Source organism: Peromyscus leucopus, chromosome 9 (assembly GCF_004664715.2).
Source record: "Peromyscus leucopus breed LL Stock chromosome 9, UCI_PerLeu_2.1, whole genome shotgun sequence".
Classification (NCBI taxonomy): domain Eukaryota; kingdom Metazoa; phylum Chordata; class Mammalia; order Rodentia; family Cricetidae; genus Peromyscus; species Peromyscus leucopus.
Window position 1 is genome coordinate 46,296,569 of NC_051070.1, and position 8,744 is coordinate 46,305,312.

General features: G+C 41.3%; 1 pseudogene; it reads left to right on the forward strand.

Moving 5' to 3' along the window:
• The first annotated feature begins 3,159 nt into the window (after nucleotides 1-3,159).
• On the forward strand, nucleotides 3,160-7,936 carry LOC114699779 (annotated as a pseudogene).
• Nucleotides 7,937-8,744: the final 808 nt, after the last annotated feature.

An 8,744-nucleotide genomic window follows, 5' to 3' on the forward strand; every position in this document is an offset into this window, starting at 1 on the left:
AATGTCAACTATTATGACTTAATGACTTTAACAATAACAATAATACATGTGTACTAGCCCATCAATTGTACTACACAAGCGTAAGATGCTAAGAATAAGGGAGACCATAGGCAGATGAGGAAGGGGGTATGTGAACTCTGTCCTTTCTGCTTGATTTTTCTGTAAAACTAAAATTTCTCTAAAAATCTATTGAAAAGTCAATTAAAGTGCTGGGAAGGTGGCTCAGTGGTTGAGATAACTGGCTGCTCTTACAGAGGACCTGGGTTCAGGACCCAGCACCCATGCGGCAGCTCAGAGCCAGCCATTTGTAACTCTAGTTCCAGAGGATCTGACGCCCTCTTCTGGACTCCATAAGCACCACACTCATGTGGCAAGACATACAAACAAGTAAAATACATATGTACATAAAATAAAAGTAAATATTTTCTAAAAATCACTGTCAACACATTCTTTGTCTTAGTAAGTACAACAGATACTGACAGAGAGAAAAGAGAGAATAGCAAAAATAATGAAGCAAAGGCAAAACCAGAAAAAAATGAGAGCGATATAAAAAATAGGCAACCAGATAAAAACATTAAACTTTCATAAATTTGTTATTTCTTGGGGGAAGAAGATTGAGAATGTGAGATGAGACAACAGCAGAGACTTCTCTGTGCTTTCTCTAAGAGCACCAACTTTCCCAAGTGCTCATAAAGGCCAGCGCGTCTGCATGTCTGTGTATCTGTCTGAGATGAGTAAGCAGAGACGGATAAAGCCCGAGTTCTTGGACTCAGAAGAGGAGGTTTTATGTGACACCTGAGGACTATCAGAGCTGAACATGCTCTCAGCTTGAGTTCTAAAGAGTAAATAGCCTGTACTGTGGTGTAGAAGCCGGGAAGAGTGCTAATATTCTCAGAGAGAGGCAAAAAAAATATTAAGGGGAGGCCACCAAAATTCCAACACAACTCTTCACAGACCTTGGAAAGACAATTCTCAACTTTATATGGAAAAACAAAATACCCAGGATAGCTAAAAACAATCCTAAGCAATAAAAGACTAATGGGATTATATTGCTAGCAATCCACGGAGTCTGCTTAATGATCAAAGGAATTTATTTGGGGGTTAACTCACAAGATAATAAAGGAATTTGTCACAGGATCCTGGAAGGCTGAGGCACAGTCCAATGCTGTTCTCTGGTGAGCTCTGCCCTGATCCGTCCCAGCATCCAAAACCACAAGGGAGAGAAGAGAGTGCCATGTAAGTTCATCCCAGGTTTTAAGCCCCCCCCCAGGTCACACCCCAGGGGCATGTACTTCAAGGTCATAGGCAGGTGTAACAGTTACCTGCGGCCTCACTAGGGGCGGTGCTTCAAGGCATGGCTCAAACAGCTCCCATTACAAAAGATCTGCTGGAGGTCCATTGGGATTAAAAACAGATCAATTGAAGACCCAGACATAAATCCATACACATATGGACACTTGGTTTTTGATAAAGAAGCCAGAAATACACACTGGAAGAAAGACAGCATCTTCAACAAATGGTGCTGGTCAAACTAGATGTCTGCATGTAGAAGAATGGAAATAGGTCCATGCTTATCACCCTGCACAAAAGTCAAGTCCAAGTGGATCAAAGACCTCAACATAAAACCAGACACACTGAACCTGACAGAGGAGAAAGTGAGGAATAGCACTGAGCACACTGGCATGGTTGAAGACTTTCTGAACAGAGCACCAATAGCACAGGCAACCAAGACCAACAATTAATAAATGAGACTTCATGAAACTGAAAAGCTTCTGTAAGGCCAAAGTCATCACCATTCAGACAAGGCAGCAGCCTACAGAATAGGATAAAATTTTAACTAATTACACATCAGATAGAGGACTAATCTCCAAAATATATGAACTCAAGAATGTAGATACCAAAAATAAAACCCCACATAAAGCAATTTTTAAAATGGGATACATATCTAAACAGAGAATTCTCAATAGAGGAATCTGAAATGGCTGAGAAACACGTAGAGAAATGTTCAACATCTTTGGCCATCATGGAAATGCAAATCAAAATGACTTTGAGATTCCATCTTACACCTCTCAGAATGGCTAAGATCAAAAACACAAGTGACAGCTCATGCTAGAGAGGATATGGAATAAGGGGGACACTCAAGAATTGCTGGTGGAAGTGCAAACTTGTAAAGTCACTGTGGAAATCAGTGTGGTTGTTCCTGAGAAGTTTGGGAATCGATCTACTTCAAGATCCAGCTATGCTACTCTTGGACATAAACCCAAAAGATGCTCCATCCTATCACAAGGACACTTGCTCAGATATGTTCATGTCAGCTTTATTCATAATAGCCAGAAACTGGAAACAACCGAGGTGTCCTTCAACAGAAGAACGGATGAAGAAAACGTGGTACATTTACACAATGGAGTATTGCTCAGCTGTCAAAAAAATGACATCACAAAATTTGCAGGCAAATGGATGGAACAAGAAAAAAAATTATGCAGAGTGAGGTAACCCAGACCCAGAAAGATAGAGTACGTATTCATTTAAGTGATAACCAAGCTAGAATCTGTAGACCCAGAGAGGTTGGTATAGAGGAAGGGTCTAGGGTAGACACATGAATCTCCCTGGGAGGGAGAAATAGAATAGATTTTATGGGTGGACTGGGGGTGGGTGGAGACAGGAACAGGAGGATCAAGTGTTGGGGGGGAGGGGAAAAGGAGAGAATTTGGGGAGAGACAACTGGAACTGAGGGGCATTTGAGGGATGATATGGAAACCTAGTACAGTGGAAACTTCCTAAATATATGAAGGTGATTCTAATGAAGTCTCCTAATAATGGGAAATACTGAGTCTCAACTGGCCATCCCTTGTCACCAAAGAGGCTTCCAATACTGGGTCTGGGTTGCATTCAACTGAGTTGTTGGCAGAGGGAAATCCCCAAACAACCCAGCCTGTTGTAAGTCAATGGATTGCTCTCTGCAAACTGACAGTGGGGCCCCATTGCTGAGGACAATACCCACACAAGTCATTGAACATGGAGAAGTCAAGCTGGTACCTACATGGCGCCTTCGCCCTTATGTTCTAGTGTCTTTGGTACAGGAAGATACTTTGCAGGCAACCAAAAGGAAAGTGAAGGTCACAACACAGCCCAGCAGGGGTAAGGGATTCTAACCCTGACATGCAGCAGAACCCCAGCCAAGCCCTGACCCCACGCCATGTGGCTGGCGTGGAGGGAAAGCACTGGGGCACTGAGGATCTCCTTACGGTGAGGACTCATGGCTCAGCCCTGCATCACAACGACCTGAGTGAGATAGAGAAACCCACCCACAGGCCTGGAGATGCCCACCCTGGGCTCCAAAGAGAAAACAAGAGCCCACCTTACAGTACCAGCCAGAAGGCCACTATCAGAGCAAGCAGAGGTACAGAATGGTGGTGTCTTATGGGACGGCATGGGAGAGGGGAGAATGAGAATGGTTCAGGTCCTGTGGACAGAAGCAAATCTGAGAAGATGAGAGAGGAAGGGAGTGGGTTGAGATGGTGAGGGAACTGACCCCTAGACTAGCGGCAACACACCGGAAAACTGAGAGCCCTGCACGTTCTCTGGGCAGCACAGCAGAGATGACCCTATTGATAAGAGCACAGGTGAACCAACCCTGAGGACCCAATGGTGGGAGACCTAACCCTTATCTGCCACATAGCCACATGGTCTGGGGAGAGATGCCACCCTCACCACCCTGCCTATCAACACCTGGGGCAGATGGAAGAACTGGTCCTGTGGCCGTAAGAAGGGGAGAGCTCATAGAGACTGAGGCAGTAAAGTACATGGTTTTCCTGGGTCTGCACCAGGTCCTCTGGATATTTATTATAGCTGTTAGCTTGGTATTTTTATGTGTGTGTGAACAAGTGGGTCTCTGATCCTTGTGCCTGCTCTTGGGACTCTTTTCCTCCCCTTGGGTTGCCTTGTCCAACTTTGATATAATTTTTTTTTTGCTTTATCTTATTATATAATATTTTGTCATGTTTGGTTGTTATCTTAGAAGCCTGTGCTTTTCTAATGAGAGACAGAAAGGGAGTGGATCCAGAGGGGAGGGGAGAGGAGGGAAGGGGTGAGCAGGTGGGTAGGAACTGGGAGGAGCAGAGTTTTTATATATATAAACTATAATCAGAACATATTATATGAGAAAAGAATCTACTTTCAATAAAAGGAAAAAAGGAGAATGCATGAATCTTGAATGCACAGTGTGTAGAATTTTCACTAACGCACACACCTGTGAATTCATGGGTGAGCTCATGATAGAGAATTTCTTTTGCTCCATTGCAGCCAATACCTTAGTTCTCAGAGGTGGCCACTCTGATTTTCCACACTTCACATTGATTTGTTTGATGCTATGGTTTGGCTAAGAGTCCCCCAAATGCCCAGTCGAAGGCTTGGTTGCCAGCCTGTGCTACTGCTGGAAGGTGGTGGGACTACCGGAAGGAAGTACATTCTTCTCATGACACAGTGCCACCACAGACTCAAAATCTTGGGGTCAAACAACCATGGGCTTCAGCTTCTGAAATGTTAACCCTTTCTTCTTAGTGGTTTTTTATCTCTAACTTTCTATGACAGTAATGCAAAGATAAGTAAATTACCTACAAATCTCATAGAAATAAAATCTCTCTCTCTCTCTCTCTCTCTCTCTCTCTCTCTCTCTCTCTCTCTCTCTCACACACACACACACACACATACTCACATACACACATACACATTTTATCTGTGAAGGTCATCCACATTCTTTGGTATAATGGCAGCTCATTCTCTTTTAAAATGGCACAGGGTGTTTTATTGCTTGAAAAGACCATTGTTTATCCTTTTTATTGCTGGTATTTCCAATGTTTTGCCTTTAATTAATACATCTGCCACAAACATTTTGGCACGCATTTTCTGGTTAGCATCGATAACAATTTCTCTTTTGTATCTGCTAAGGAGTAGAAATGCTGTGTAACGGCACAGGCCAAACATGTTCCCAAAGCGGTTACACAATTAAATTGCCATGAGCAACCCAAGAAGGTTATGGCTGCTCCATGCACTCAACTGCGCTTACTGTTGCTCACCTTCTGTTGTAGTCATTACAGGTGACAATGGGTGTCCTGCTTTTAATGTTCGTGTACCTAACGAGCAGGAAAATTGAGAACAATTTGTGAGTTAGCAAGTCAATCCTCTTGCAGGCTACCCAAACTGAGCTCTGTCCTTTCATGACATAGGAGCTCTTTACACATTCTAAATGTAAGAGTGTTGTCAGATACTGTGACACCCTTTTTCACTTCTTATTTTTAATAATCATTCATTCATTCATTCATTTAGGGCTATACAAGTGCCACAGTATGTGTGTAGAGGTCAAAGGACAACCTGTGTGAATCAATTCTCTCCTTCTGCCATGTGGGTTCTGGAGATTGAACTCAGGTTAGCAATCTTGTCAGCAAGCACCTTTATACACTAAGCCATCTCGTTGGCCCCCTTTCCACTTTCTTAATGGCATCATTGGTTAAGAGACTTTCTGAATTTTGAATAAATTTAATATGTCACTTTTGTTTTACAATTAGTGCTTTTGTTACACTGTTTAGACCTTTTTATATCCTAATACATATATTACTACTGGAAGTTCTTCTAGAATATATTCTTCTAGAAATATTGTTTTACTTTTGAATTTATAATCTGTTTAATTAATTTTGGCTTATAGGATGAGCTGAGGGTCAAGGTTCACTTTTCTCTCCAAATACACACTGAATTAATCCAGAAACATTTATTGAACTTTCTAATGTTTACTCCCTAAATTAAAATGACATATATCAAATGAACATTCATGTATGGATCTTTTTCTTCAGTCCACTTTGTTTTAGTGCTGTTTCTCTGTAATTCAGAACTAAATTGTCGTAGTCACAATGCTTTATAAAATTACCTGTATCATATACTGATGATTCTAAATAGTTTACATTGTCTTTTTTTTTTTTTTTTTTTTTTTTGGTTTTTTGAGACAGGGTTTCTCTGTGTAGCTTTGCGCCTTTCCTGGAACTAACCTGGTAGCCCAGGCTGGCCTCGAACTCACAGAGATCCGCCTGGCTCTGCCTCCCAAGTGCTGGGATTAAAGGCGTGCGCCACCACTGCCCGGTCATGATAGTTTACATTGTCATATTCACTTTCAAAATAGTTTGAATTAAACTCTGATTTGCATTTTTTTACCATTAAATTGTAGCTAGCACTTTAAAAAAATTATATTTAATTTTACTTTAAGATATTTATTTTAATTTTCGTCTTGATTATGTGTGTTTGTGTGAGTATATGCCAGGGGCCAGAGGTGTCAGGTCCTTGCAACTGGAGTTGCAGGTGGTTGTGAACACATGATATGGGTACTGAAAATGGAACGTGGGTATTCTAGAAGAGCAATATGTGCTCTTAGCTGCTGAGTTATCTCTTCAGCCCGTTGTTTTACTTGTAAGCAATGCTACATGGAAATATAATTGCAAAAGCTGCAAGAGAAAAATGCAAACAACATATAAAGGGAAATGTATTAGGATAACAGTTGATTTCTCAATGGAAACTTTGAAAACCAGAAGAGCTTGAAGCAAACTATTCCACATCCTAAAAAGACTATGGCAGCCGATATAAAATAATATATTCAGAAAACTATCTGTCATAGTTGAAGGTGAAATAAAAAATTTTCACTACATAAGAAGCCTGAAAAAAATGATATCCAACAAATCAAACCTAAGGAGGAAGCAATAGTCAGGGCTAAAGAGAAAAATGAGCATAGTAGGGAGACTGTGGAAAGAAATAGGAAGCCATTATATATATATATATATATATATATATATATACATACATACATATATATATATATATATATATATATATATTCACTGAGAACACAAACCCCACCACCAAAACCCAACAAAACAATGACCACAACTAACACAAATTTCAATAATAATTTATATTTTAATAACTTAGATAAATAAATGGCCTCAATTCTCCAATCAAAAGACAGACTGACTGAATGGAGCAAGAAACAGAATCCATCTATCTACTGCCTACAAGAAGTACATCTCAGTTTTAAAGCTAGCACTGCCCTAGAGCAAAAGGATGGACAAAAGTTCTCCAATCAAATGGGATCGGGGAGCAAGCAGGCATTGCTATCCTAGTATCTGAAACAATGGACTTCGAACTAAAACTAATCAGAAGAGATAAAAGAGGGACACTTCATTGTAACCAAAGGGACAATTAATCCAGATGATGTTACTATCCAGATGATGTTACTAACCAAAGGGACAATTAATCCAGATGATGTATAGGCACCCAAGTCAGGGGTGCCCAGTTCCCTAAAAACTCTAGTAGTGCATTTAAAGATTAACAACAACCCATTAATAGCCAGTGATTTCAGAGGTGTCTTGTTTCCTGACGGGAGAAATGGAGCTGGAACAGAGATGGGTGACTGAGTGAGTCTTGAACAGGCTCCATCGGGTACAAAGGACAACTGGAGACTCCAGCAGGAGCGCAGGTCTCATGAGGGTGCTGGACTCCTCTGGGGATAACAACTGGACTAGCAGGTTCACCACTGTGCTGGAGGATGATGGCAGCCAAGGCGCAGATGTCCCCACCCCAGGCAAGGCTGAGAAGGAGCCTCCCGAGAAAGAGGGGATTTCTCCATCCCAAAGGACACTGGTATCTCTAGATCCCAGCAGCCCAGCTCTTGGCAAGGGGACCAGTGGGAAGAAGAGATGGTGGGCACCACAGGTGGGGGCTTCTTTGACCCCAGAACTGGCCCCAGTGCAGGTGGGAGGTTAGGCTTGGGCCAAGGAGTGATTAAGATTGGGGAAGACTTTGGTTTTGAAGCAGACGAGGCCTTGGATTCAAGTTGCATTTCTCGAGGGCCAAACTGCTACCCTAACCTACCCTAGCCAGTCCACTCACTGACTAACTGTTCCCCCACAATAAAAGAAAATAGCAGGTGATTTCAATACTCCACTTTCTCACTTTGTCCAGGTTGTCTGGACAAAAAGAAGAAGAAGAAGGAGAAGGAGAAGAAGAAACAAAAGAATTAACTGACATCATACATTAAATGTACTTAACAAATATCTATAAAATGTTCCATCCAAACGTCAAAAACTACACATTCTACTCAGTAACCCATAGAAGCTTTTCCAAAATAGACCACATCCTGGGACACAAAAGAAATCTTTATAAATTCAAACAGATTAAAATCACACTATGTATCCGTCTGACCACAATGCAATAAAACTTAAGCTAGAACTATGAGAAAAGTTAATTTATTTATCCTAACATAATAAAGGACAAATCCATTTCAATTTTATGTTAAAAATATTTTCCCCAACCCAGTTCCATAAAGTCATATGTGAAAAAAACAAAACAAAACAGAGTTTTCTAAAGAGCCCACATCTAAAAGTGTCCTTACAAAGAAAAAGCCCCAGCCTTGAGATGTCATGGAACAGATTACGACTTGTTACAAAATCAAATTGGAAGAATAAACATTCAGTAAATGTATGCAATGTGCCCGGCTTTGCCTGGAGTCTGATAGGGCAAACAAAAATGTTAGCAGCTTCTTAGGATCCTGGGGACAAAATTAACTTAGGAACTGAAAGTTGGGCTGGTGAGATGGTTCAGGGGGTAAAGGTGCCTGTCCCCAAGTCTGATGACCTAAGTTTAATCCCTAGGTCCCAATACTGTGGAAGAAGAGAATCAGCCCCAGTAAGCCAGGCACACATGTG